Source organism: Leucopleurus acutus (assembly GCF_964270905.1).
Source record: "Leucopleurus acutus genome assembly, chromosome: 14".
In the NCBI taxonomy this organism is placed as follows: Eukaryota; Metazoa; Chordata; class Mammalia; order Artiodactyla; family Delphinidae; genus Leucopleurus; species Leucopleurus acutus.
Window position 1 is genome coordinate 9,998,168 of NC_139156.1, and position 7,695 is coordinate 10,005,862.

A 7,695-nucleotide genomic window follows, 5' to 3' on the forward strand; every position below is an offset into this window, starting at 1 on the left:
AACTTCACTCAGCATAATGTCAAGAGGGGGGTTTTTAAGAGCTTGACAGGTGATTCCAAATGCAGGCACGTTCTGAGAGCATCTTTTTATTCTCAGTGGTATCCTGCACCTCAGGTATTTATTGAGTTGAACAGAATCATTGAAACTTGGGGACAGAGGTGGTGAACAGGCTATAGACCAGTACAGACCAGTGGAACTGTAGGAGCCACATATGTAATTTCCAATTTTTAGTAACCATGTATAAGAAAGTAAAAAGAAACAGTGAAATTAATGTTTATATCTTTTATTTAATTCATGCATGCAAATTGTATCTTTTTTTTGCGGTACGCGGGCCTCTCACTGCTGTGGCCTCTCCCGCTGCGGAGCACAGGCTCCGGACGCGCAGGCTCAGCGGCCATGGCTCACAAGCCCAGCCGCTCCGCGGCATGTGGGATCTTCCCGGACCGGGGCACGAACCCGTGTCCCCTGCATCGGCCGGTGGACTCTCAACCACTGCGCCACCAGGGAAGCCTCAACAAATTGTATTATTTTAATATATAATCAATACAAAATTATTAATGAGGTATTGTACTTTTTTTATATTAGCTCTTCAGCATCTGGTGTGTATTTCACGCTTACGGTTCATCTCCGTTTGGATGAGCCACATTTCAGGGGCTCAGTAGCCGCGTGCAGCTAGCGGCTGCTGTATTGGATGGGGCAGTTACAGGCCAGAAACCAGTAGAATCATGATGTCCCTGTGCGGAGCGGGCCTGGAGGGCACATGCACGCCGCCGTCCTGGAAGAAGGAAAGGTGGCTTCTGTAGCTGCGAGCTGAGAGATCTAACACGCTTAGACCCAAACAGCCCCTCCCTCCCTTTCCCGTTAAATCACAGCACCTTCTTATCTTGCCTCACTCCCCGCTCCTCCCACCACCCCGCCCCATCTGGGTCCCATATCCAAAACAAATTTCCTCCCACCCTCAGCCTCCTGTGGGCCAGCTTTCCAACACCCAGCTGTGGACCTGCTGTGTTTCCTGTCCTGGTTGCTCTTTGGAGAGCTGGCTGCCTGTCCCTGCGAGAGGGGAAGTGTGGGAGTGCACCTGGCTCAGAGATCGGGGAGAGATCCGGGAGAGTGTGGAGTGCGTTCACTTTCTCTCTCACTCTCCTTTGCTTTCTCTTGCTCTCTCTGCAGGTCGAATGCTAAGCCACTGGCTACCCTTCCCCGCCCAGGCCCTACGGCCCTCCTCAACCCTTAAGAAACTCTGTAAACTGAGCGGCTCTCCAGGTGAGAGTCACCTGGCTATTTGCCAACCTCCCCAGGGGCAACCGTGGTGGGCACATTTTGATGTTAAAATGTGCGGAGCTGGCAAGAACAAGACTATTATGAGGCCTTCCCCCAGCATCCCAGTCACCAGCCACATGACTTGGCCCTTTGATGTCACACTGGGGGCTTCAGCCCAGCTCTCTGCGACGACTAGTATAGTATTTCTGCAAATGCTTTCCCACTGGCACGTACTATCATTGTGCTCTCAGTGATTATCTTTTATTTCCAAAGGCAATTAATCTTCTTTGCCATCTTTTTTTTTTTTTTTTTTCCCTTGCATGTGGCCAGTTCCCAGCCTTTGTCGCTGTTTCGAATCTGTGAATTGTTTGGGAGCATGTGGTACATTGGCTTTTATGCTCTAAGTTTCTGCTGAAAGCTGAGATGGCGGGGATGTGTAATGAGGAATAACTTTTTTTTTTAAAGTGCTGTAATTCTTAGGCATGTAGCAAGCGGTCTCACATGAAAACTTGGAGAGATTGACTGTAGATGACCCAATTTCATGGCATTATAAAGTGCTTCAACATGACTGGTTCTGCAGCTCAATCGTCAAAGGTTTACTGAGGGGCAGCTCTGCCCAGGGCACGAGATTGGTTCCTGGGAGGTGCTACAGGGACCGACAACACAGGCCCTCCCTGTTGAATCTAGGATATAAGACATAGGGTGCAGGTAGGTAGAGGGAATAAAGGTGACAAGGTCGTGTCTGTTAAGTGGAAGTTCAGAAAGGCAATGTGACACACCTAAATGCTGCTGTGGGTGTCCAGGAAGGGGTGGGGTGATCAGAAATGATCCCAGAGGAAGTGGGTGCTTCGGCTGAACAACAGGGATAGGCCTGTCGTAGTGCGGCAGCCGGGGGACATCCAGCAACCCTGGCAAGAGGCTCTGTACAAGCCAGAGGGGGGTGCAGGCTGTCTCCATCTCATGGCAAAGGCGGCGACTCTAGGCGTCAAGACCATTAGGTTCTCGCTCCAGCTCTGCTGCTGACATCCTCCGATGACTCTGGCCGGTCCCATAACCACCTCAGGACTCCTCCTAGGACCGACAGTACTTGTCACCTTGATGTGCTGTTCAAGAAAGATCAGAGGTTGACCGTTCGTCCGTCATCCATCCATCCACACATCCGTCCGTCCACGCATCCATTCATCCATCCATCTACACATCCGTCTGTCCATAAAAACATACAGCCATTCATTCAGACACCTATCCATCCACCTACCTATCCACCCGCCCATCCACCCACCCATCCACCTGTGAAGTCATCCACTTATCTGTAAACCAGCCGATCCATCCATCTATCCATCCATCCACCCCCTACCCATCCACCCATCCATTTATCCATCCCTCCAGCAAAGCAGCTGTGCACTTGTTCATACATCCAGTCCTCGTTTTCTAAGGACCTACTCTGTGACCATCACGTACTAAGTGCTGAGAAATGCAGAGGAAAAAAAGCATGGTTCTTGCCATCCAGACAAGTCCAGGTTGGCAATGACACATACACAAGTATTTATACTCAAATGACAAAGTTGCTGCCATAAGACAGCAGTAAGTAAAGGCTGCCAGGTTAGAGGGAAGAGAGCCCTGAGCAGGTGCCAACAACGTGGGACTCACCTCCACCTGAGCACTGACCTTATGGGATCAGGATGATCCGTGTATCTTCTCTGTTAGACTCAAAGCTCTTGAACAGGGACCATATTTCAGTACCACCCTTAAACCCAGGCAAGAGGGATCCCTGTTCCAGGGCCCCCGTTTCAGGGCCCTGCTCTGACCCTCCCTCCTTCAACCACGCCCCCCTCCACAGGGGGGAGGAGTCTCTGGGACCAGGGGGACAAGCCCACCCGGAGCCCGTGCCTCCTCCCCCTCTTTTCGGTCATGCCACAGGTAGCCAGTCCCAAATGGACATGAGGAGGCCTCTCCCCTGTGTGGACCCTCCCGAGAGGGGATCGTGTCACTGATGTGTGCATCCCTGAGCCCGTGGTCCAATGGCAGCATTTGTGGGGTCTGAATAGAACTTGGACGTGCAGCCTGGGCTGACCTCCCGTGTGCCCGCAAGGCTCTTAACAGTGTGGGATAGAGTCAGGATGGCACAGGCTACAGACCAGAGACAGGAGTCTTCTCTTCCCAAGTCATCAATTCCAGCACAGAGCCCCAAGGTGTCCGAGAATTCTGCACAGGAACACGGACCTCCCAGTTGCTCTGAAGTTCTATTTGTCAAGGAAGGAAGAGAGAACATATTTTAATTACCGATTTTTACAAGAACAACATTTAGGGACTTCCGTGGAGGTCCAGTGGTCAAGACTCAGTGCTTCCACTGCAGGGGGCGTGGTTTTGATCCCTGGTCAGGGAGCTAAGATCCCCACATGCCGAGCCAGTGCGGCCAAAAAGAAAAAGGAAAGGAAAAAAAAAACAGAATAACCTTTAAATATTTAGACCTATGCGATGTGGGTCTCCTTCAGTGTCTTGCCCAGGTCCTGTAAACGTTAGGGATAGGACCCCACGCCCTGTCTGTGGCTGCATTGTAAGTTCCTGAGCACACGTGACAGCTAAATGTAGTGCATGATTCTGGACTGGATTCTGAGCTAGAGGAAAAAGTGCTGTAAGAGACATAATTGGAACAATGGACAAAATTGGACCATGGACTGTAGATTAAAGTATGATATCAAAGCTAAATTCCTGAATTTGAGAACAGTGCTGTGGTCGCCTAAGAGAATATCCTTGTTCTTAGAAAGTACAAGTGGCAGTACAAGGGGTAGAGGGACTGATGCCTGCGACCTTTCTCAAGTTGTTCAGAGAAAACAAAAAGACACTGATAACAAAATGAGAACAAAATGTTAAAAACCGATGAAGGTGGGGAAAGGGTATATGGCGGCTCTCTGCATTCTTGGAACTTTCTATCAATTGTAAGCTTGAAATCATTTCAAAATTAAAAGTTTAAAAACAAAACGGCACAATGGCTTGGGCAGAGTAGGGATTTAGTAAGTGTTGGCTGGAGTGACATTTTGAGGCCAAAGAGAAGAGTTCTGTGACTTTCTAGAGGGTGTGGATTATAAAGCCCCTCCCCCATTCCCCTGCTGAGCTTGTCTCTGTGGGGCTTCCCAGAACCAAGACGCTGCACACGTGGGTGGCCGTGTGTCCCATGAGTTTGGATTGCCTCTGCCTTACACAGAAAGACCTCAACTAGCACGGCCTTCAGAGGAGGAGGAGAGTTTTAATGTTACCTGTTACTGAAAAAAGTCACTTCTCATTTGAATTGGACCAGCAGGTGTAGCATTTTGTACCATAAAACCACTTTTCCCTTGAAAGTAAGTTTTCCCCTGGAGAGCTAGTGATTCGTACCTGTGCTCCCTGATGCACAGCAGGCCTGGAAGGGCTACAGAGATGGTGCCGTTCTCAGGAAGGGGAGCTGGAGCCCCCCCTCTCCGCCTGCACAAGCCGCACAGCGCGTGGGCCCAGCGGATGTGGGTTTTCCCTCTCCCCCCTGGAACCCAGGGCTCTCTTCCTGTTATCACTTCCACCAGCGTTGTTGCTGACCTGAGGCCAGGCCCCCCCGGCCCAGTGTTGATTCCATACTCCTCTGGGTCACGCTGTCCGTGTTGCCCCTGGTACCACGATCCCTGGCTGCCCAAACAGTTGGAGGAGACACTTGGAGGGCTGTTTCCACACTTGGCTCTCCCCACGGAAACTGCCGGCTGCTTCGTACCACCAAGCGGGCTGGCTGCCCGCCGGGTCTCCCCGCAGCACCTCCTTGCCCAGGGCGCCCCCCATTTTGGGAACTGATCCTTCACCTTTGCTTTCTCCGAGGCTGCGGTGCCAGTGGGCATCCGACCTCTCCTCCTCCAGGCCTGTAAGTCGAGTCTAAGGGCAGGAACCATGCAGAGAGTCGATGTGACCAGCTCCTGGAGACCCACCTGGCCAGCCTCAGCTTGTGAAAAGCCAGGGCCAGGATAACCAAACAGACCTTTTAGAGCCTTGGACAGGATTCTGTTTATAAAGACGGGGGACTTTTTCCAGCCTCCACCAAGACCTTCTGGACACTGACCTCCACAGTGCCCGTACCTCTCACCACTCTGCCCAAGAGCCTCCCGTCTGCATGCACAGCACCCACACGCAGCAGGCACCCAATAAATAGCTGTTGAGGACATGCCTCCCCTCCAGCGGGGATGGATGCTTCCTACTCCTCCAAACCCCAAGGCTCCTTCACAGTCCAGGTCCGGCCCTCCTCCCCTGTGAAAATTTCTGGAAGTTCTTCCCCCAGGAACTGTTCCCTGTTTTGACACCTAGAAGCAGATGTCTGAACCCCTGGTCTGCAGCACGTACTTTTCCTCGTTCGTTATTTTCAGCAAACGTGTGGTTGGCTCGTAATTACCAGAGCAACAAAGTGCAAGTTTTCCTGGTTCCCGCTCTAAGAGAAGAGTCCCCACAACATGATTAGAGTGATGCTTAATGTAATGTGTTAATTTGGTTGGGCCACAGCGCCCAGGTATGTGGTCAAACATTCTAGATGTTTCTATGAGAGTGATTTTTTTTTTTAATGAGATTTACATTTAGATTGATGGACTTTGTGTAAAGCAGACTGCCCTCCACAACGTAAGTTGGTCTCATCCAATCAGTTGAAGGTCTGAATAGAACGATGATTGAGCTCCCCAGTGCAAGAGGGATTCTGCCAGCAGACGGCCTTCAGATTTGAATTGCAATGTTGGCTCATCCTGGGTCTCCAGGCTGAGGGCCCACTGTGCAGATTTTAGACTTGCCAGTTTCTATAGTTGTGTGAACCAATTCCTTAAAATAAAACTCTCTCTCTCTCTCTACACACACACACACACACACACACACACACACACACACACACACACGGACACACACATCTTATTGTTTCTCTGGAGAACCCTAATATGGTGAGGGAGCCAGGTCAACCAACAGAAGTGCTACAATGTGAAAAGTAGGGGAAGTACAAAGTGCCTTCAGAGCAGAGGACCCTCTAACCGAGCTGGGGGTCAGGGACAGCTTCACAGAGGAGGGACCCCAAGCCAAGTCCAGAAGGACACCTTGCCATCTTGCCTAGGTGCGAGCTGCTTCCAGGAAGAGAGTTTCTTTGCTCCCCTGAGGGCCCTGCACGGAGCCCCATAATGCTGGATGCCCACGGTCACATTTATTGACAGCTGATCACTTCTCTAGCCAAGTTATTTAGCCCATGTTATTTCCTCCTCTGCTCTAGACAGGCATGGAAGGCAGCCAGCCTGCCTGTGGTCATCATTTGAATCTACGTAGTGAGGCTTCTCCTCACTGTGCAAAGGGCATCAGGAATGGCTCTGCAAGCCTCCGTGGGCTTCCTCACCAGCACCCTCAGGGAGAGGTCAAGGAACGTCAAGAAGACCATTCATCCACACGTGTCATCCTTCTCTCCTTCCCAATCGCAGCTCCGAGTCTAGGTCTCTCCTCAAGGCTGCTTTGCTTCTCTCTGACCTGAAGCAGGCCTGAACAGATGGGCTCAAGTGACGTCATGAAGTCAAGATCCGCTCGTTCTCCGAACTTAAGTCCCCAGAGCTGACGTGGTTCTGGTCTTTTCCAAGATGTGAATCTTCAGTCTTTCCTTCAGTTCTGTTAGCAACTCCATCCTTCCAGATAATCCTGTAATCAACTGGAGCTGGTTTCTGTTGCTTGCAACCGAGGAATTTTATCAACTTTTCTTTGTGGACAGGGACACAGAGGTGGTGAGGATGGGATGACACAGGGACAGGGGAGCCTCTTGTGTGTTGAATATTCCTCCAGGCCAGGAAATGTGGCAAAGCCTTGTATCCCATGGATTTGAATGTGCACATTCCCCCAACACATGCACATTTTAACATGAAAAATATCGGCATGATTCGATCCCAGCTGTCAGTCACAGAGCCAGCTGGAGGTGCGTGAATATCACTCCTTGCAGGGTCAGCGGCTTAGACAGAAATCCCAGAGATAATGATGAGCAGTCTTTCAGGAAAAGCTGCCTTCTACCGGAATGAGGACTCTAAGAGATGCTGTGTCCCCAGCAGGCACAGAGGGTAATGCTGTGTGCAGAAACATGGATGGACAACTCTTGATTTAAAAGATAATTGGGAAGAATAGGACTCTGAATGAGGAGGGTCAGGGCTTTTTTGGCCAATTCAACTCTCTTAAATTTCTCATTTCATCAAAAACGCAATAGAGTGGTACACGATTTTAAAAATTCTCTGTCCATATAAGTCTAAGAGAGTTCTCTTAATAAGTATAAAATAAATATTCTAAGCCAGGGATGGGCAGCATTTTTCAGGAAAGGGCCAGACAGTAAGTATTTTAGGCTTTGTGGGCCAGACAGTCTCTGTCACAACTATTCTGCCGTTGTAACACAAAAGCTGCCACAGACGACAAACGAATGGGCAAACT